This window comes from Petaurus breviceps, unplaced genomic scaffold (genome assembly GCF_028583685.1).
Source record: "Petaurus breviceps papuanus isolate PSGF00001 unplaced genomic scaffold, PetGlider_PUasm1.0 90650, whole genome shotgun sequence".
NCBI lineage: Eukaryota > Metazoa > Chordata > Mammalia > Diprotodontia > Petauridae > Petaurus > Petaurus breviceps.
Genome location: NW_027187299.1, coordinates 8,146,586 through 8,170,170, shown reverse-complemented (window position 1 = coordinate 8,170,170; position 23,585 = coordinate 8,146,586).

The following is a 23,585-nucleotide window of genomic DNA, read 5'->3' as shown; positions in this document are numbered from 1 at the left end:
TCAACTAATGCAGATCAGCAACTTGCTAATAATTTATAGTTTTAGAGAATTGCCTACAGAGCTAAGAGGCTAAGTTGCTCATGATCACACAGCTTGTATGTGTCAGCAGAACTGGGACCCAGGTTTTCCTGACTCTATGATCAGAGATTTTGGAATCAGAGAACTTGGGTTTGAATTCCAGTCCTTCTATGTTGTACCTCTGTGACCTCAAGTAAGTCACTTAATCTTTTTGGATCTCAGTTCCTCATCTAGAAAATGAGAAGGTTGGATTAGATGGCCTCTGAGAACTCTTGGAGCTATGTTATAACTCTATGATCCTTCTATCAATTACACCACAGTGCCTCTTATCTTACGGGTTAGGTATTTATTAAATATCTATTGAATAAAATTGAATACATGCAGTGGGGAAAAGGAAATGAAGTAACAGTAAACATGAACAGTTTACATAAATTCTAATAGTTTAATCAACTATGACACATTTGTCTACTCTCCTTAATTCCCTCCTTCATAAAAATTCTTCTTAGTTTGGGCTCTATATAAACTCAGTTCTACTTATATGGCCTTAGAATTGCCTTTCATTGTATTTTGGTATCAACTTCTTAGGTTTCTTGACTTCCTTCCATATGGTATGTGGTTGTCTGGCCTAGTCAGGATATCATGTTTCCTTCTCTAGGCCACAAGGTCAGTCAGCTCAGATCATTTCACTGTCATCCTAAGAGGCTAAGACTTGAGAAATCATATTCTACCCCCATTACACTCTTCCCTGCTTCCCTATCTGACCCCAGAGTTGTCTCTCTCACCCTGTATTAGAGATAAAAGAAAAACGGAAGGACACAACCATTTGTCAAGTGCCTACTTTATACCAGGCACTGTGCTAAGTGCTTAATAATATTTCATTTAAACCTCACAACAAACCTGGGAGATAGGTGCTATTATTATTCTCATTTTGCAGTTGAGGAAACTGAGGCAGATAGGTTAAAATACTTGACCAGGTTAATACAACTTATGAGTGTCTGAGGTAAGATTTTGATACTGGCCTTCCTGACTCCAGCCCAGATCTCCATCTACTGAGACATCTAGTTACTTCTGAATACTCTGGCTCCACTGGAGTGTTCACCTCATTCATCTCTCTGTTCTTTTTTCTCAATTTTATTTTGTTTATTTTTAGTTTTCAACATTCATTTCCACAAGATTTTGAGTTGGAAACTTTCTCCCCATCTTTCCCCTGTTCCCCACCCCAAAACAGTGAGCCTACTGAATACCCCTTCCCCCAATTTGCTGTCTCTTATATCTTCCCCCACCCCACTCTAACTTTCTAGTAGGGCAAGATGGATTTCTACACCCTAGTGCCTGTACATCTTATTTCCCAATTGCATGTAAAAAAAAAATTTTTTTTTAACATTTGTTTTTAAAAATTTGATTTCCAGATCTTTTCCCTTCTTCCCTCCTCACCCAACCCCATTGGGAAGATAAGCAATTCAATATAGGTTGTACGTGTATAGTTACACAAAATGTTTCCATAATAGATATATTGTGGAAGACTAACTGTATTTCCCTCCATCCTATCCTGCCCCCCACTTTATTCTATTTTCTCTTCTGACCCTGTCCTTTTTCAAAAGTATTTGCTTCTAACTACCCTCTCTCCCAATCTACCCTCCCTTCTATCATCCCCCTCTTATCCCCTTCCCCCTACTTTCCTGTAGGGTAAGATACCCAATTGAGTGTGTATGTTATTCCCTCCTTAAGGCAAACAGTTGACCCATACCCTTTCACCTTCCTACTCTTCCCCTCCTTTGTAAGAGTTTTCTCTTGCCTCTTTTATGTGAGATAATTTACCCTATTCTATCACTCCCTATCTCCTTCTCTCATTATATTCCTCTCTCACCTCTTAATTTTATTTTTTATATATCATCCCTTCCTATTCAACTGATCCTGTATCCTATGTCTATGTATACGTGTACACATATATAAACACTCATATATGTATTTATACACACATATACCCTCCTATACATACATATACATGTATGTATACATATATATTCCCTTCAACTATCCTCATACTGAGAAAAGTCTCATGAATTACAATGATCATTTTTCCATGTAGGAATGTAAATAGTTCAACTTTAATAAATTCCTTATTATTTCTTTTTCCTGTTTACCTTCTCATGCTTCTCTTGTTTCTTGTATTTGAAAGTCAAATTTTCTGTTCAGCTCTGGTTTTTGTTTATCAAGAATGCTTGAAAGTCCTCTATCTCATTGAATCACCATATTTTCCCCTGAAGCATTATACTCAGTTTTGTTGGGTGGGTGATCCTTGGTTTTAATCCTTGCTCCTTTGACCATCACAATATCATATTCCAAGCTCTTCAATCCCTTAATGTAGAAGCTGTTAGATCTTGTATTATCCTGATTGTGTTTCCACAATACTCAAATTGTTTCTTCCTGGCTGCTTGTAATATGTTCTTCTTGACCTGGGAACACTGGAATTTCACTATGGCATGCCTAGGAGTTTTCTTTTGGGGATCTTTTTCAAGAGGTGATCAGTGAATTCTTTCAATTTCTATTTTGCCTAGAATATCAGGGCAATTTTCCTTGAATTTGTTGAAGGATGATTTCTAGGTTCTTTTTTTTATCATGGTTTTCAGGTAGTCAAATAATTTTTAAATTATCTCTCCTGGATCTATTTTCCAAGTCAGTGGTTTTTCCAATGAGATATTTCACATCGCCTTCTATTTTTTTCATTTGTTTGGATCTGTTTAATAGTATCTTGATTTCTCATAAAGTCATTAGCTTCCATTTGCTCTAACCTAATTTTGAAGGAATTATTCTCTTCAGTAAGTTTTAAAAATTACTTTTCCATCTAGGCAATTTGGCTTTTTAAGGCATTCTTCTCCTCATTGGTTTTTTGGGCCTCTTTTGCCATTTGAGTTAGTCTATTTTTTAAGGTATTATTTTCTTCAGTATTTTGGGGGTTTCCTTTAGCAGGCTGTTGACTTGCTTTTCATGATTTTCTTGCATCACTCTCATTTCTCTTCCCAATTTTTCCTCTACTTGTCTTACTTGATTTTCAAAATCCTTCCTGAGCTCCTCCATGGCCTATGACCAGTTTGTATTTTTCTTGGAAGCTTTTGATGCAGGAGTTTTCCCTTTGTTGACTTCTTCTGGTTCCATGTTTTGATCCTATTTGTCCCCCCAAAAAAGGATTCTATGGTCTGATTGTGCTTCCTCTGTTTGCTCATCTTGCCAGCCAATTACTTGGCTTTTAAGCTCTTTACCACAGTAGAACTTTGCTTCCAGAGTGGAGAGCTTTGTACCAAATTGCTGGGGTTTTTAGCAAATGTTGTCAGAGGTCTGAAGAGAATGCCCTCTCTATGGACACCCCAAACTCTGGCACACTGCCACACACCCCAGGACCACCACCCAAGACAGCAACCCTGATCCAAGCAGGTCAAAGCAAGAGCAATTACCCTCTGAATGGTCACTTGGTCCTCCTATGATCTGCAGGCCCAGAGCTCCACCTCTTGCCCCAGGGGCAGGGGCCAGACCATGTTCTTCCTTCTCCCCCATTGCAACAGAGTTTCCCACTAACCCTTTACTTTCTCTTTGGCATTTATGGGTTGAGAAGTCTAGAAGCTACCACAGCTGCTGGTGATTCACTCTCCTGAAGTCTGCTCCGGCAGGTCTGAGCCGCTGGTCAGGGCCACCCTGGGGCTGGGACTGCAGGCTCATGTGAGACTGCGCTGGGCTTCAAGCTTAGTGCAATAGACCCTTCCTGTAGGCCTGCCAGGCTGCCTTCAATGAGATATTTGTTTCTCTCTGTCACTTTGTGGGTTCTGTAGATCTAAAATTTGTTTAGAGTCATATTTTATAGGTATTAGAGGTGGTTGTGGCAGGTGCTCATGAGATTTCCTGCTTCAGCTCCTCCATCTCGGCTCCACCCCTATCAATGGGTAGACTCTTAAGGAGCTTAAGTATCTGTGAAACTTGTATTGACAAGCAGGCCGGAATAATCTGACACAGAGTAAGCCTGCACTACATTATTCTCAGTGCATCTCTCTGTTCTTGACAAAGCTTCCAGCTATACCAAGTAGATATCTCTCTTCTAGATATTCCTTTGACCTATATGTAATGTTAATGGGAGTTGAAGATCTTTCCAGCCAATTAATAGGCCTCACATGGAGTCCAACCAGAGAAGCTTGATTAGGGGAGGTTTGTTTTTCAGGAAGGCTCACACCTTTTGTTACTTTGTAATCAGGCAATGGGTCATGAACGTTGATGCCCTCTGACCCTGAAGGTGTGTGTATGTGTGTATGTGTGTGTGTATACACATACACATATACATACTGTGAGGTTAGCATTTTGCTTTGGGGCTGATGGGAAGAATATTCCTGTGATGTTGCCAGATGAGACTCTGGGTACCATTAAGGAGCCCCCTTGGCTTTGAAAACCCAGATGCTGGGGCTTCTCTCTCTGGTAAGTGTGTATGTATGTAAGTAATGGTTAGACAGTTGGATCTATCTGTTGATCTGTGATGTATATATTATTTGTTCAGATGGTTAGAAGCCCTGTCTTTATGCTATTATTTCTGCTTGTAATTTCTGTTTGTATTTTCTCTGAAGTCCAGGGTGCTAACTTTTTCCCTTGATCTATGTAAATGATATATGTTTTATTAAAGTAAGATTGTTGACCCCTTTTGAGTTGCTTTCCTTTAGAGAAGCAGATCAAAAACGTGTGCTATTCCAAGCAGTTCTCTGTTCTAGAGATACCTTCCACCTATAGTAAGCAGGCTACATTTACATACTATTTACAAGTTACAAAGGCCTTTCCTCACAACAGTCCCGTGAGGTGGGGTATTATAAGTATCACCTTCATTTTCCAAATGATCAAATAAGCTTAGAGGGTTAAGATGATTTGGAGTTGTAAAATGGTTTAACTTAACTCTACCAAATATATAGAATGAAAGAATCTTAAAAGACTAGTTATTCCAACTTCCTCATTTTACAGATAAGGAAACAGAGACTCAAGGACATTGAAAGACTTGATCAAAGTTATATAATTAATCAGTGGCAGAGCTAGAGTTAAAGCTCAGGCTCCTCTCTCCTAGTTCAATGTTGTCTTGACTATAACATGCTGCATGCATCCTGCTCATTGTCACCTAAACACCTATAATTTTAAGGGTTAGGGTACAACATGATATAATGGGAAAAATGCTGGATTTAGAATCAAAGGACGTGAGTTTGAATTTGGGCACTGACACTTAATTGGGCCTCAGTGTCCTCCTCTGTTAAATGAGGAAGTTAGACTGCATGACTTCTAAGGTCCCTTCTAGTTCTAAACCTATGACCCTATGAACTGTATTTTAATATAATTTACATGGAAATTGAATTTTAAAACAACAGAATTTGACAAACCTTTGTAAAGCAACTTTCTGAAAGACTGCATCTCTTCCTGCTTAAGAATGGTTGTTTCATTTGTCCTCAAAGGACAATTCAATTAAACATACATTTATTCAATGCCAACAATGTACATAGTACTATTCTAAGAACTAAAGCTAAAGAGAGAGAAAAAAATAAAACAACCCTTGTCTTCAAACACCTTATATTCTACCAAGACAACTCCTTTTCAAAAACCACTGCTTGACAATATTAAGTCACTTTCTTTCTTTTCTGTAACAAAATCCAAATTCCCCTGAAGTTACTTAGCTAGTTAACTTTCTTTGTTGGAATCATTTAGTTATGAGTAGACAAGATGATTCTGGGATGAAAATAGCAAGCTATAGTCATAGCCATGCTGAGGGGCTCAAGTAGGGGGCTTTCATTTTCCTTGTGGATAGATGCTTCCCATCCCCCACCACATCTGTATGCCTAATGTACTCCACTCTAGAATGTGAACGATGTGACATGTCCCTCCTTTTTTCTTGTTTATCTTAGAGTCCCTGAGAGATTTGAGGTACTCCAGAGTGAGGTACTGAGACTCCCTAAGCCCCTAGTTTGTCAAACAACATAGCTAATGGAATGGCAAATCCAGGACTTAAATCCACATCTTCTAACTTCAAAGCCATATCATACCACAAGAGGGTACATATATTAGAAGCTTTTTTGTAGAGATCTATAAAGTGCATAGGAAAGGCAGCTTGCTATCATCTAGGGGTTCTTTTATTGAACTAACCTTGTGACTATAAAGCAGATTTTTTAAAAAATGGCCTGAGTTAGTAGTAATTCTGCCCTTGGAAGTGTTGTCCTGAAATGTTTCATGCTTCTGTCATCAGTTAGAAAGCAAAATCTCTTTACTGGAGAGGGAGTTGATATCTTAACCTTTCACTCTTTCCTGTATGATTCCCAAGGCTGTCCTCTCCTCATGCCACAAATAAAGGGACACTAAGAAACATAAGGGCAGGGTCAATCACAAATGTTTTTGAGAAATAAAATTAGATACATCTAATGAAGACTTTAAAATATTTTTTAAATACATAATTAGAAATGGGTGCTAGTTGCATCTAGCTAGGGGGATGCTAGTAAATGTTTAACAACCATTTCTCCAGGAAGAAAAAAAAAAGTACAAAGGACATGTAAACTTAATCTGCATATAAGCACTCTGTATGGTTTAGACAATCAACAAAACGATAAATCAGCCCCTGAGTTGGAAGTTTATGGATTGGTTCTCCAGGGCTGATTCTGATTGGCTCCAGCAGACCCCTGACATCCAACTGAAGTAGAAGGGGACCACAGATCTACCACTGTCCACCTTGCTAAACATAGCCTCTCTGGGCCTGAATTACTTCCTTTCTTCTCTGAGGGAATCTCCCCACCTCCTGTAAGTCCCCAACCTCAGTATCATCTTGGATTCTCCACTCTCATTTACTCCATATATTCAGTCTGTTGTGAAATCCTGTCATTTCTACCATTACTGCATCTCTCACATCCAAGCCTTCACTTCTCATCTGGACTATTGTAGTAGACTTCTAACTAATCTCCCTGCCTCAAGTCTCTCCCTACTCTAATCCATTCTCCACTCAGCTGTCAAGGTTTTATTTTTCTAATACATAGGTCTGACTATGTCACCCCCTGCTTAATAATTTCTAGTGGGTTCCCATCACGTCCAGGACCACATCTGAAGTCCTCTGTTTGGCATTCAAGGCTCTTCTATTTTTGCCTTTCTTTGTAACCTCCGTGCTTAGCAGAGTGCAGGCACATGGTGCCTGTTGATTTGATCTCACTTGACTTCATAATCTGATCCCTTCCTACCTTTCTGACATTTTACATTTTCCTCCATGTACTCTAAGATTCACCACAGTGATCTTCTTGCAGTTCCTCAAACAAAATTCTACATTTCCAACCTCCATGCTTTTGCACTGGTTATCCCCTACTTCTACAATGTTCTGCGCTCTCACTCTGCCTGTTTTCCTTGGTTTCCACCAAGACTCAATTCAAATCCTACCTCCTGGAGCAGGACTTTCTGGGGCCCCCTGCTGCTAGAGCCCTCTCAGATTACCATCCATCCACTCCGTATATATCTCATGTTTTGTTAATGGTTCACATCTTACATCTCTCATTGAATTAGACTGTATGGTCCTGGAGGTCAGGGACCATTTTGTTTTTTCTTTTGTCTCCTCAGAGTTTTGAACAGTACTTGGCACATAATTAAGGTTTAATAAATACTTGCTGACTGCTTGTCTTGACTAGGTGATTTCTAAGGTCCCTTACATCTCTGAACCATATGATTTCTTAGTGACTTCATAGAAGACAAGACCAGTTCTTGAAACTTCACTGTCTCTGCCTTGCTTGCCTCTACCTCCTCCTGTCAAAAATCTCACCTACTATGGCTTTCATCCCCTGAAAACTGTACCCTCTGGCATGGAATTAGGTCTGCCCAAACGGATGGCCAGAGTTACTTAGCTGTACCTGGAGTCCTCTACTCACATATCTCTATGTTTTTTTCCTTTGCTTCTTGGTCCTTTCCTATTCCCCAACTATTATGCAACAGATTTGTTTTTTGTTCAGTAGTATCTGACTCTTCATGATCTCATTTGGAGGTTTTTTTGGCAAAGATATTGGAATGGTTTACCATTTCCTTCTCCAGCTCATTTTACAGATGAGGAAACTGAGGCAAACAGGGTTGAGTGACTTGTTTAGGGTCACACAGTTAGCAAGTATCCAAGGCCAGATTTGAACTTGGGAAGATGAATCTTCACGACTCCAGGCCCAGCACTCTATCCCCTGTACCACCTAGCTGCCACTTATACAATCCCAGAGGCTTATTTAAAATATATATATTTTTTGCTTTTTGGAGGGGGAAGGTAGGGCAATTAGGGTTAAGTGACTTGCCCAAGGTCACGCAGCTTGTTTTTGTGTTAAGTGTCTGAGGCCGGATTTGAGCTCAGGTCCTCCTGACTCTAGAGCCGGTGCTCTATTCACTGCACCACCTAGCTACCTCAGCAGAGGCTAATTTTTAATGTTGCCTTAAAAAAGCCCTTGAATGACTTTTATTGATATAGCAGTATCTTTCCAAATAATGAACCTGAGTTGGCCTCTTACTTGTCTACATCTGCCTCTCATCCTAGCTATCACCCTCCCATTTGGTCCCTTCCTAGAATGAAATTCAATCAACTTCTTTAGAGGGTCATTTTTTCTCAGTGAGGCCAGTTATTTCTTGTGTATTTGTTAGACATGTCACTCCACATACTTATTTAAATGTTCAGCATAATTCAAAGATATGCCTCTCCCTCTCCTTTCTGGGTCTGACCAAGAGGAGCAGATGATCTGAACCATCCATCTCATCTGGCTGAACAGCAGGTCTTTCTTCTGACCCATCTGTACAGGGATGGAGAAGCATACATCCAGCCTCATTACAGGTTCTGCAATCTTCCCACAGCTGAGCAGAAATCACGTAGCAGCAGAGAGGAAAAGAGATGGTTTCAAACTCAGGCAGCTCAACTCTCTCACAAATTTCAAAACCTCATAGTTCCCAGGAGGACAAGGTATTTGATTTGTTTGGCTGCTAATAAAGCAATAACACCCACAAGCTTAATGGGTATAGGAGAAGAAGCACAGACTCTTGTCTGTTGACTTGGCAACAAGTAGCTGAGGACATATAGTAGCTAGGTGGCAGGCCTGGAGTCAGAAAGACTCCTCTTCCTGAGTTCAAATCTGGCCTCATACACTTATTAGTGTGTGGCCCTGGGCCTCAGTTTCTTCATCTGCAAAATGAACTGGAGAAAGAAATGACAAGCCACTCCAGTATCTTTGCCAAGAAAACCCCAAACGGGGTCAAGGAGAGTCAGACGTGACTGAAATAAATGAACAACAAGAAATGTGTCAGGTTCTGTGCTACAGAATCTGACATCTTGCATTTAGCTCCTGATGATCATAAGATCACAAAATGAAAGTGACAAGGGACTTTTGAGGGCACCTAATTATTTCCCTAATTTAGCAGCCCAGGCAGATAAAGGCACTTTCTTATGGTTGTACAGGTAGTGGTGGCAAAGTTGGTTCCATTTATCTCTATAGCTAGAGAGTGCAGTAAATAGAGTGTTGGACTTGGAAACAGATGATTTGAGTTCAAATCCAGCCTTAAACATTTACCAGTTTATAATTCAGGGCAAGGTCACTCAACCTCTATCTGCTTCAGTTTCTATAAAATGGTTATATCTATGATATCTATGAAATTGTTCAATAATAGCACCATTTCACAGGATTATTGTGAGGATAATGTCAGATAATATTGGTAAAGGACTTTGTAAACCTTAAAGTAACATATAAATGCTAGTCTAGTGATGATGACAATGATGATAGCCCCAAGGTCAAGACTCCAAGTTCAGCACTCCTTCCACAATCAGATGGTTTATATACAACTAAACTGACAGTTTTTTTTTTAAAAGGCAAGTGGAAAGAGAATAGGGATGCTCCTTCTGAACCGTGAGACTCATTGGAAAGTACTGATACAGAAAGGGCACATATCACTCACACAATGAAGGAAAGAAAAGTTGAATGGGACTACTTCCTCATAAGATATGAAGAGATGAAAAGACAAGAGAGGGACAAGAAGATGGTGTTCCCACAACCCCTTGAGAAACTGTGTGTAAGAGACCAGAGGCTGTGGGACCAGGGTTTTAAAACATTTCCAAAAAAAAAAAATAAAGGCATTTTGTTCTGGGAATGCTTGGAAATTGTAAACACATTTAGTCAAGCCAGAGGTTCCAGTTTCTGCATGGAGGCCAACTACTAGATACCTGGTTCCATAAGGAAGGTGATATACAGCATCCACTGGAGAACAGAACAACTGAGGAAGCTAGAAGCATACAGGCTTCAGGTACAGGGGACAGAGCTACAGAAAGCAATAAGCAAGGTCAGTAAGCAACACACACAATCATCTGGGAGCTGAGAGAAGTTACAGGAGGTAGAAAACAAAATTTGGTTTTTTGGTTGGTTTTTTTTTTTTTGCTTTTTTGGGGGGGGCAATTGGTGTTAAGTGACTTGCCCAAGGTCACATGGCTAATTTTTGTGTTAGGTGTCTGAGGTCACATTTGAACTCAGGTCCTCCTGACTCCAGGGCTGGTGCTGTATTCACTGTGCCACCTAGCTGCCCCAGAAAGCAGAAATTAATGGAGTGTTGTGAATGATAACACTTGGCAAGAGCTTCCAGGGGAAAAGCCATTTGATGCCAATAAAAGGGTGATAGAAGGTTAAATATCAACTGGTCTCTACTGTGCTCCCATACTTCAAGACCCTTAACAATTTCAAATGACTATGAAGCAGATATCACTGATGGATTATTTCAAACTGCTGTGTCCTTCACAATCTCTAACATCATCCACCAACTGTGAAGAACAGAGTTTCTTAGGTGAAGTCCTTGGTTACTTGTTGCCAAGATTAAATGGAGAGTCTGTGCTTACTCCCCTATACCCATCCAATATGGATCATCAAACTTAGATCATCTTTCTTGCTAGAACCTCAGGCAGGGTAATACTCTAAGTCACAGTGACTATACAAGTCTCTAAGGAGAGGACTTCTCATTGGGAAAAATCCTGCAACAAAGCTTGTTGATTGATTGAGGATGGTATGGCTTAGTAATAAATATCTTCATTAATACTAGTCTTAGAACTTCCATGAATTTTGTCTTTTTTCTCCTCAAAATCTCCAGCCTAATCTGAATGAGTCCTGGCAAGGAAGCTATCCAAGGAGAAACACTTTCCCTCCCAACGTTTTGGCTACCAAGGAAACCATCTGATTTCTGGATGAGTCAGATTACATTTGAGGTATTTCCAGTGTTTTCCAGTCTCATGAGCCCTTACTCATGTGTGGGAATCCGTAACATTCACACTAACTTTTCCAATGTCAAGCATTCTCATAATTTTATTAGTAACCTCATATATCACTTTCATGCTGGCAACCATGAATATTGTTGGCTATGAACATTAGAGAAAAAAATGAGAGGTACAAAACATACAAGTTTGTGGCGTAGCTGATGGCTCAAGAAGGTCTTCAGTACATTAGAGATAATGACTATGAACAAGCTCCTAAGATTGTGCCACTCACAGTTTTAAGCTTGGAGGCATAATCAACCAGCTGGCTAGGGACATTGAGGCTGCCAACCTCATCATCACAAATTCAAGGTTAAATATCAACTGGTCTCTGCTGTGTTCCCATACTTCAAGACCCTTAACGATCTCAAAGTCATGAAGCAGATATTGCTGATGGATTATTTCAAGCTCTTTGTTCTTCACCATCCACCAGTTGTGAAGAACGTAGTTTTTTAGGTGATATAGAGACCTTGCCAGTCTTGGCATCTTCTGACAGCACCACCTAAAGTCCTAGCCATCTCTCCCTTGGTTTTTAGAGGATGGCCAAGGTAAGAGAGGTTTACAGCAGTGTAGCATACAGCACAATGCCCTCACACTGCCATTTGATAGTTCAAGGTAAGATTCAGGTTAAAAGATGTTTTCTTTTTAAGAATCTTATTTTCTGGGGGCAGCCAGGTAGCACAGTGAGTAAGAGCACTGGCCCCAGTGTCAGGATGACCTGGGGATCGAATTTGGGCTCAAACACTTAGCACGCACCCAGAAACACCTGGTCGTGTAACCTTGAGCAAGTTACTTAACCCCAATTGCTTAAAAAAAATGTATTTTCTATATAGTATTTATGATACTGTAGTTTCAGGCATTGGTGAATATTGTCTGAAATCAGTTTTTTGTTAGCACAAAATGTCACAGAATTCTAGGCAATTACTATCAAGAAAAAATGTTTTGCATGTTACCAGTTTTATTTTATGTGCCGCATTTTATGGATTATTTCATGGTTACTGTGTTAGGAAAAGTGCATAGTATAAGAATTAATGTTTTGTTATAAAGAATTGCATGCAGAAAAAGTGTATTTTCAGCAGTCTCTACAGAAAGACTGCAGGCTGCAGGAAACTAACGCCCTATTTTCCATAGGTTCAATATATCAACATCTGTATTCTTTTTTACTTTCACTGGGAATTTTCTAGGAATGTTATCCTCGTGAAAACTGAGGATTGATTGTAAGTCAGAAATAGAGACATTGAGATCAGGCAGCTCTTACCAGACAAGCTTGAGCCATGACCATTCCCTTTCTAACCTTCCCTGAGGTTCAAGGAATCTCTATAATGGTGCCAAAGGAACATACACAAGGGGGCTAGGTGATTTTTGTTTTGTAGGTTTTTGTTTTTGTTTTTAGCATGGGCATTAAGAGGCACAATGAATAGAGTGCTGGACTTGCAGTGAGGGAGAAACAAGAGTTCAAAATCTGCCTCTTACACTAACTAGTGGGTGATCCTGGGCAACAGCCACAAAAGATATTAAGTCACTTCATGGGATCATAGGATTTGAGAGCTGGAAGGGACCTCAAAGGTCAACAAGTTCATCTGCCTCCTTTTACAGATGGGGAAATGGAGGCTCGGGTGGTTAAGTGATGTGCCCATGGTTACACAAGTTAGTAAGTATAAGCAGGCTTTGAATCCAAGTCTGATTTCAAATCAACCACTCATTTTCTAACTACATTTGCCTCATACAATTCTGAAATAAAAGACATAACTAGTCACCTTTTAGATTTTTGTCATAAAGATATAACTGTGCCTCCTGCTGTCTTCTTTACTGTTGGAGCAACCCATTACACCCATACCTGAACACACTACAGCTGTCTCTCATAAAAATTTTATAGAGATGAAAAAGTAGATGAGAATTGGTAGTTAATGGTATCCTTTCAATTGCCTTCCCCCCTCCAATCTCCTGGTTCATTTCTCTTAAGAATTCATCCCCAAATGCCCTTTAAATTGTCTTGCCTCCAGCATGAATTTCCTCTAGTATGCTTGGGTTGATCCAGCTGCCTTGCACATTTTAGGAGCTCAATAACTGTTTGTTGGATTAAATTAAATTACTGGGATAATTACCGTAGCTGCTAAAAAGTTTTGGAATAAAAACTGAGACAAGTCACATTTCAGACTTTATTCCAAAACTTCAACTCTGACTTTTACTGCCTTCCTTACTCTTATATGCAAACCCTCACTATCATAGCCATATCTGAATGAAAGATTTTGACAGTGCAGGGAACGATGTGTGTAGAAACTCTGTCCTTCATTGAACATGTCCATGATTTAGTGTAGACCTGCACAAACTGCGGCCCATTGGCTTCTTATGCCCGTGGGCACTCCAAAGAATTTTGGGTGGCCATGAAAAATGTAGAGGATATTTTCCTCTATATTTTTCACAGGTCACCTGAAATCCTTTGGCAGGCCACAGGTTGTGATGGCCTGACTTAGTGGATAATTCCTAGGGAGTTGTTAGGGGTACAAAGAGGCTTAGTGATTTGCCTGGTATCACACAGTTAGTATCAGAGGTGAAATTTGGAGGCTTTCTGACTCCAAGCCTAGCCCTTTGTCCACTATGTCTTACTGCCTCCAAAGTATGTGAATAACACAAAAAAGATCTCTCTTCTCTTTCCTTTCTATCCCAGTCCTCCACAAGATAGGAAGGCACTAAGGCGCAGTGAAAAGCTAGCTGGATTTAGAGTAAGAGGACCTGAGTTTGAATCTAGAGGCTTTACCTTCTTTATCTAGAAAGGACTGAATTAGACCTTTAAGATTCCTCTAAATATGTGATGCTGCAAACTTTTTGTCTGAGCAGACAGGGTGTATGAAACAGTGAGCAAAAAGTGAAATGGAGACTTATTCTATTATTCCTCACTGGATTCTGCTCCTGATCTTCCAGGTTTCTTTCTCCCCCATCCTCCTTTCCCCTATGTTGGTACCATCCCTCTTCTCTCCCCTCCATCCTCATTTTATCCTTTTATGTTTTATTTTTCCCCTCCTTGAGGGCAGGGACCCTTTTTTTTGGAGGGAGGAAGGCAAGGCAATTGGGGTTAAGTGACTTGCCCAAGGTCACACATCTAGTGTGCCCTATTCACTGCTCCACCTAGTTGCCCCTTATCTTTTTGCTTATATTTGTATTAGCAGCACTTAGTACAGTTCCTGGTACATAGTAAGTATTTAATGAATGCTTCTTGACTTGGAGGCATGGGGATATTGCATGGCTGCCATTCACATTGTGTTTGCTCACTGGTCTACAATGCAGCACACACCTTGTAGGACTTTGAGGAAATACATATGTTTTGAACCACCTATTCCACCCCTCAAATCACAGTAGAGTTGAAAATCTTTGTCATGGAGATTTGACTTAAATCCTACTCTTGCAAATATTTTACTGACACATATACCATGATGCCATATCCAGCCTGCCTTAACAGTGGCCATGTTAGTTATATAAGAGAGCAGGTGTTTTAGCAATTATTCATAGGTTAATGGGAATATACAGAAAATAATTTTTAAAAATACCCTTTCTCTAAGCTACCTGGGGAGCCCATAATTAAAGATTCTTTATGAAACCAAAGATCATACAACATATGGTCCCACCCCCAGCTTGAGGTAGTGGGATGGGATGGAAAGGGGAGCAAAATACCTTGACATTTGGGTTATTTTCTCTTAGGGAAGCAGCTGAACAATTTTGCTCCAACTTAAGTAGCCATTCATCAATTCCAGTTGAATATGGTGCTGACTAGTCTCAGAAAACATAATGCCTTAGAGAACACTTTCTTTTAGTTTCCTACCCATCATCTTCTCCTCTCATACCAAGAGAACATAGAGAGATAGCTAGATGGCAAAATCTGTAGAGTTCTCAATGTGGATTTGAGAAGCTTCTAGTCCATTAATTACAGTTCATGTTCTAAGCTTGAAAAACATTTCCAGTGCCTGTGCACCACCAGCATAGCCCTCAAAACCCAGGGACACCTCTCTTCCTCATCAGATGGCACATCAGAAGAGGATTTTAGTGGAGGTTCCCATCTGCCAACTGTGTAAAATCATTACTGTCTCCTTATTTCTAGAAGGTTTTTTGTGTTTACTTTTTACAATAATTGTGATTATTTTAAAGGAATATATGATGAGATCTATGAGGATGTGTGGGGAAATCATATCATATTATACCTAATACAGTGAAGAATCAAGCACAGAATACTAAATTCTAACCTACTGAGGTCCAATGAAGTTTTATGATTTGCTTGAAGTGATATAGCTAATTAATTATCAATACAATTACTATTAGAACCCACATAGCTAATTATCAGTACAACTAGTACTAGAACCCAAGTCCTTTATACCAGGTAGAGTTATCATAACTAGAATGACTCACCCTTCAAAATATAGAGTACAGAATAATTCACCTCATTAGTGCCTATGAACAGCCTTTGCTGAGATTTCTGGAAGCTCTTTCACTTCTTTTTTTTTCCAATTTATTTATTTATTTTTAGTTTTAAACATTTATTTCCACAAGATTTTGAATTACAAATATTTCTTCCCATCTTTGCCCTACCCTCTACCCCAAAATAGCGAACCTACTGAATACACCTTCCCCCAGTCTGTTCTCTCTTATATCCTTGTTCATCCCCGCTAACTTTCTAGTAGGGCAAGATGGATTTCTATACCCTAGTGCCTGTATATATTATTTCCCAGTTGCATGTAAAAAAATAAACAAATATATATTTTTAAACATTTGTTTTTAAAACTTTGAGTTCCAGATTCTTTCCCTTCTTCCCTCCTCGCCCACCCCCACTGGGAAGATAAGCAATTCAATATAGGTTGTACATGTGTAGTTATGCAAAACATTTCCATAGTAGATATAATGTAGACTAACTATATTTCCCTCCATCTAATCCTGCCCTCCCCACTTACTCTATTTCCTCCTTTGACCCTGTCCCTTTTCAAAAGTGTTTACTTCTAATTACTCTCTCCCCCAATCTGCCCTCCCTTCTATTATCCCCACTCTTATCCCCTTTCCCCCTACTTTCCTGTAGGATAAGATACCCAATTGAGTGTGTATATTATTCCCTCCTTAAGCCAAATTCAGTGAGAGTAAGTTTGACCCATTCCCTTTCACCTTCCTGCTCTTCCCCTCTATTGTAACAGTTTTCTCTTGCCTCTTTTATATGAGATAATTTACCCTAATCTATCTCTCCCTTTCTCCTCCCAATATATTCTTCTCTCACCTCTTAATTTTATTTTTTAGATATCATCCCTTCCTATTCAACTGATCCTGTGCCCTCTGTCTATGTATACTTGTACACACATATGCACACACTCACATATATGTTTATACACACATATGCCCTCCTATATATATTTATATGTGTATGTATACATATATGTATATACATATATATTCCCTTCAACTATTCTTATGCTGAGAAAAGTCACATGAGTTACAATTATTGTTTTTCCATGTAGGAATGTAAATAGTTCAACTTTAATAAATTCCTTATTATTTCTTTTTCCTGTTTACCTTCTCATGCTTCTCTTGTTTCTTGTATTTGAAAGTCAAAATTTTTGTTCAGCTCTGGTTTTTGTTTATCAAGAATGCTTGAAAGTCCTCTATCTCATTGAATCACCATATTTTCCCCTGAAGCATTATACTCGATTTTGCTGGGTAGGTGATGCTTGGTTTTAATCCTTGCTCCTTTGACATCTGGAATATCATATTCCAAGCCCTTCAATCCCTTAATGTAGAAGCTGCTAGGTCTTGTGTTATCATGATTGTGTTTCCACAATACTCAAATTGTTTCTTCCTGACTGCTTGCAGTATTTCCTCCTTGACCTGATGAAGAGGCAAGGTAAACCCCTCTGTGAAGAATAAGATTATACAAACCAAGGCCCCAACTCAATATGACCTTTTTATTACGCTGAGCTGTTTGGGATCCTGAGAACGTGATGGCTGCTCTTCTCCTGGGACCCCAGCCACATCCTTGAGAAGAGATATGATAACTGCCCAACTCCTGGAACTAGCCATTCCCAGGAGACATCACTCTTGGTGGGGGGGGGGGGTAGGGGATGTGTGTGGAAGGATTGGCCTCTGTCCCAGGCCTCACACAAGATATGATGATTGCTGAAAACACCTGGCAGTATGCCTTCTTTGTTCTCAGCACTACTTAAACTGTAAGATTCAGACCCCAAATTGGAATCTTACCCATGGAAGAGGTGTCCTGCCTGGGACCCTCTGGAGTGAGATGCTGAGAGCTGTACCCAGGATTCCCCAGCTTGTATGGCCAGGTGTTGGTGCTTCCCCACATCGGTGATGATTGTAAATATGTATATATATGTTAATCATAGTTGCTATTATTTTACTATTCCTAAGACTTTTACTCTCTTTTCTCTGGTTTCCTTCCCATTTGCCTACGTTCTAAATAAACTATATTGGATCTTTTGAAGTGCCAAGTGTTCTGTTCATGTGAACCCTCAACCTCCTTAATTGAACACCTGGAAATCCTGGAATTTGGCTATGACATTCCTAGGAGTTTTCTTTTGGGGATCTTTTTCAAGAGGTGATCAGTGAATTCTTTCCATTTCTATTTTGTCCTCTGGTTCTAGAATATCAGGGCACTTTTCCTTGAGAATTTCTTGAAGGATGATTTCTAGGTTCTTTTTCTGATCATGACTTTTAGGCAGTCCAATAATTTTTAAATTCTCTCTCCTGTATCTATTTTCCAGGTCAGTGGTTTTTTCAATGAGATATTTCACATTGCCTTCTATTTTTTCATTTGTTTGGATCTGTTTTATAGTATCTTGATTTCTCATAAAGTCATTAGCTTCCATTTGCTCCAGTCTAATTTTGAAGGAATTATTCTCTTCAGTGGGTTTTTAAAATTCCTTTTCCATATGGGCAATTTGGCTTTTTAAGGCATTCTTCTCCTCATTGGCTTTTTGGGCCTCTTTTGCCATTTGAATTAGTCTATTTTTTAAGGTGTTATTTTCTTCAGTATTTTGGGGGTCTCCTTTAGCAGACTGTTGACTTGCTTTTCATAATTTTCTTACATCATTCTCATTTCTCTTCCTGGTTTTTCCTCTATTTCTCTTACTTGATTTTCAACATCCTTCTTGAGCTCCTCCATGGCCTGTAACCAATTCATATTTTTCTTGGAAGCTTTTGATGCAGGAGTTTTGCATTTGTTGACTTCTTCTAGGTCCATGTTTTGATCCTTTCTGTCCCCAAAAAAGGATTCTATGATCTGATTGTGTTTCCTCTGCTCGTTCATCTTGCCAGCCAATTACTTGACTTTTGACTCTTTGCCATGGTTGAACTCTGCTTCTAGAGTGGAGAACTTTGTCCCAAATCTCTGGGGTTTTTGCAGATATTATCAGAGGTATGAGGAGGGTTCCCTCTCTGCAGCCACCACAAGCTCTGGCTCACTGGCCACACACCCCAGGACTACCACCCAAGGCAGCAACCCAGATCCAAGCAGGTCAAAGCAAGAGTGATTACCCTCTGAATGGTCACTCCAGGCCAGGAGCTCTGGAGGTAGCCAAGTGACAGCAGCTACATCTGCTGTGCTTCTGCCAATTCTTGCCCTGGGGGCAGGGGCCAGACTCTGCTCTTTCTTCACCCAGGTTCCAACAGAGTTCCCCACTCACCTTTTACTTTATCTTTGGCATTTATGGGTTGAGAAGTCTGGAAGCCACCACAACTGCTGGTGATTCACTCTCCTGAAGTCTGCTCAGGCTGGTTTGTGCCTCTGGTCAGAGCCACCCTGGTGTGGGAACCCCACGGGTCATGCAGGGCTGTGCTCGGCTCCCAGTCTGGTGCAACAGACCCTTCCTGTTGGCCTGCCAGGCTACTTTCACAGGGAGATTTTTTTTCTCTCTGTCACTTTGTGGGTTCTGTAGCTCTAAAATTTGTTTAGAGTAATTTTTTTTTACAGGTATTGGAAGTAGTTGCAGGTGGGAACCCATGCCAAGTTTGTGCTTTTACTCTTCCATCTTGGCTTCACCATCTCTTTCATTCCTAAAAGCTATTGAGAATGAATAAGAATTACAAGTCCAAGTTGTTTTCAACTACACTTCTACATGTCCATCCCTCACTACTCATTCATTCAGTGAATTAGAGGACCTGCATTCAAATTCTATCTTCATGTGATCTTGGGAAAGTCAGGTAACACTGAGCTTCAGTTCCCTTATTTATAAAATGAAAGGAATGGGTCTAGATATTTCTAATGTCTCTTCTAGCCCTAAATCTATGATCCTAAGCACTTCCTTCCTTGAGCAAACTTTCTGCTCCAACTAGAGTTATGTCATTCCCCACTTAACTTGCTTGTTCCCATGTTTGTGCCTCTGTTCTTGCTTTTCTGCTACTTGAAAAGCTTTCTCCATCCTGTTTCTCTCTGTTTCTCTCCCTCCCTTCTTTTCTTTGTTCTTCCCTCCTTCCCTTCTTTCCTTCCTTCTTTCCTTTTTCCTTCCTTGCCTCTCTTCTCCTTTTTCTATCACTTCTTTCAAGGCTTGGCTCAACTATACCGCTCCAAAACGCTTTCCCAAACCCCTACCATAACAGGATATTATCTATTAATCCTTTCTCATCTTAGTGTTGCCCAGCACTTACATGCTTAGCATGACATATCTCTGTCACTTACCTGTGTAATGTTTACCTGTGTGGCTATCAGCAAGTCACTTAACCTCACTCAGCCTATGTTTCTCCAGTGGTAAAATTAATAGGTTTAACTAAATTGCCTCTAAGGCCCCTTCCAATCTATGACTCTGTGAACCTGTATATCTCTGCATTCTATGCTCTCTCATCCTCTAATGCTTTCATGTCTGTGCCATGTCTTCTCTCAATTAAATTGTGAGGTCAGTGAAGGTATAGGACAGGTTTTATTCAGATTTTTATCTATTATTATATTATTATAAATTATTATAAATATTATCTATTTATATTTATATATATATATTTTTATCTCCTACTGGGCCTTGTCATGTTAGTGAACACCCAGTATACATACATACACTAAATTACACATATTTATGTATATACATATGTATACGTAATATGGAAGCAAATATAATACTTGAAATCATTAAGTAGATCTGTAATATTAGATCATACACACATGTGTATTTATATACATACATTATATGTAGATATGCGTGTATGTATATGTGTATATCATACATACAAGCTGCTGGTGACATAGTGGATAAATCCCTGAGTTCTAATAATCAGGAAAGATTTGTGTTCAAATCTTGCCTTAGATTTATTGACTTCCTGGCTGTGTCACCCTGGGCAAGTCATTTAATCTCTGTATCCTTCAGTTTCTTCAGCTGTAAACTAGAAATAATACCAGCACCTTCCTCACAGAGCTGTTGAGGATCAGATGAGATAATATTTGTAGAGCTCTTAGCACACTGCCTGGCACACATTACATACTATATAAATGTTTATTCCCTTCCCCTCTCTGTGTATTTATTTGTTAAATGACTAAATGACTTCTGAAGTCACTTCATGTTTCACTCAGATCCTGCCTCTTACCTGTTCTTTTCTATTCTCAAAGATTTTTCTAGCTCCACCTCCCCTCCTGATCCAGGTCAAAGAAGTAACATGACTTTTCATGGAATTTTCATTCATTTCATTATTCACAGGCCAATTGTCACAATCATTTTAGATGTGGCAGTAGAAGAAATGAAGAAAAAAATGCTGATGTCATTAAATAGAGAAATCTGTTCAGGTTTTTTCAGAGAATCATAGATTTAGGGCTTCAAGTCACCTTAGAAGTCTTCTAGTTCAATCTCTTCATTTTGTAGGTGAGGGAAGTAGGGCCTAGGCAGCTAAAATTACTTGCCTAGGGTCACACATGTAGTAAGTGTCAAAACCAAAATATGAACTCAGATCCTCTAATTCCAAATCCAGGACTCTTTCCCATATGATCTAAAATTCTAGACCCATTGAGTGATACCAAATATCTTACCTAAGCTTCCATAATGAGCTTATCCATTACTGATCCACACTACTTCTTTCCAATGCTCACATTTCCCCTGCTCCAGAACTTTCCTTGCTATACTTGATGCTGTAGCTTTTTTCAAACGGATACAAGTCGGGGCTAGAGAACTTTCTTTTGAGCTAATGTAACCAAACTGCTTCCTGGCAAAATCCCAAAGTAATCACCATAATTCCTCCATCTCCCAACATGGGTCAGCTTGTGCCTCATTAAATAGATCAATTTAAAGTAAAAGCTTCATTAGTATCCTGGGATGTTAGTCCATTTCACTTGGATAATTGTTTACCCTATTATTTAGTTTGATTCCTTCTTCTGACAAACTTCCCCTACAAGATTTCTTCCCTACTAAGTTAAAATTTATTTATTCAAAATAAATGCATCTATCTACTCAGAGACATGAAGCCCAACAGTGAACAAAGTCTTGGTTAGCTGCCCAATTCATTTTTTTTCTCTTCCGAAATTCAACAGCTTCCTTTCAGACAGAGAGTTATCTATATTGTCCTGTTCCTGGAAAGGAGAAGCAAATAAACAAATTGTCCCAAGGAATAAAATCTTGCTTCCTGTAAATGTAAGTTATAGAATTTATTGACCCTTTCAATGAATTTTCCTGGTCTCCTTTCTACAGAGAACAGCACTGTTTTAGAAACTCTCCCTGGATGTGGCCCTTAGCATAAAGCCTTGAGCTTTCTTCCAGGTAGTAGGGGAGAAGTAGTTTTTTGCCAAAGAGTTTTGCTTCTTTCATCCTTATTCATATGTCTTCTATGAAGAAATGCTAAAGAAGGAGGTAAATGGAAAAAACCCTGACTGGACTTTTCTATTCCTTTGCTGCACATGCCAAGTTCAGCTTCAAGATAAAAGGTTCTTAGGAAATGTTTACATATGGGAAGGATTGACAAGAGCCGCTTTCTGGAGACCACCCATATTGAAAAGATCCTAAAGGCATTGCAGAGTTTGAGCAGTGAAATGCTAAAGTTTTCTGTGAACTAAGGGACCGAATGAGATTCCATGGTGACCTAGATGACTTAGGACTTTTTTCTGAAGGCCTATCAGTTGTAGCCTTTCTACTTATTCCTTTTCAGTTTGGATTTATACTAATGAAGTTATTAAAGCTTAAAACTACATTAAGACTTTTGGGATATGCTATATATATACATATATATCCAAGAACCACTTTCTAATGAATGTCATCAAAAGATATTAACAAACAGTTCTCAATACAAGAATTATAAACTACTAATGACTATATGAAATATTTTAAATCATAAAGAAATGAAAGTCAAAACAATTGAGATTTCATATCATCCAAGAAAATAGGCAAAGATAATGAAAGATGGGAATTGTCAATGTTGGAAAGATTATGGGAATACAGACATTAATACACTGTTCATAGAAGCACGAATTGGTTGGTCCACCCATTCTGGGAAGTAACTTAGAATTATTCTAAGAATGTGACTAAAATGTTCATAACTTTTGGGCTTTATGGGTTTTTAAGAAGGGGACTAGCATCTCTGGTGTGAGGTGCCAAACCATTTTCCGGGCATTCACCTTTGGTATCCACCTGTCAACCAACTCTCCCCTGTGGTTCCAAGAAGTTGTAGCATGTACAGCTGTCACACCCTGGTAAAACTGTCTTGGCAGGCAGGCTAAATCAGGTTGAGGGGAACCAACAGGCTTCAAATCTATTGGTGAGTTAGAAACTGTCTGCACTGAGCATATGAAGATTTCCTTCCAACAGAATGGGCAGATGAGAACAATTTGTTCCAATAGCCCTGAAGGATGATGAAGCAGTCACTGTGGAGTACTTAGAACTTGGTCAGACATCAAAGACAAGATGCCAAGGTCATGCACTGCATCCTGGGCCACCACCAGTCATCCTGACTTTTGTCTTGCCACTGGACTTTGATAACTCTGGAACAGAGAGTGAGGCTGACAACTTTGTGCAATTCTGCCTCACTTAAATCCAAGTCACTCTTAAGTCAAGTCATCATCTTGTGATGCCATTGGTCCTCTTTGAAAATGAAGGACAAACAGCAAAACCCTTTGGCTCAGAGATTTCACTGCTAAGTATATAATTCAAGGCAGTCAAGAATAGAAAGAAAAGTCCTGTGTAGACCAGAATATTCATGGTAGTACCTTTGTAGTAGCAAAATCCTAAATGTAAAATGAATATCTGTCAATTGAGGAATGACTAAGCAAATTGTGATAAATAAATGTAATGAGATATAGTACCATAAGAAAAATTGAATATGAAGAATGTAGAGAAAC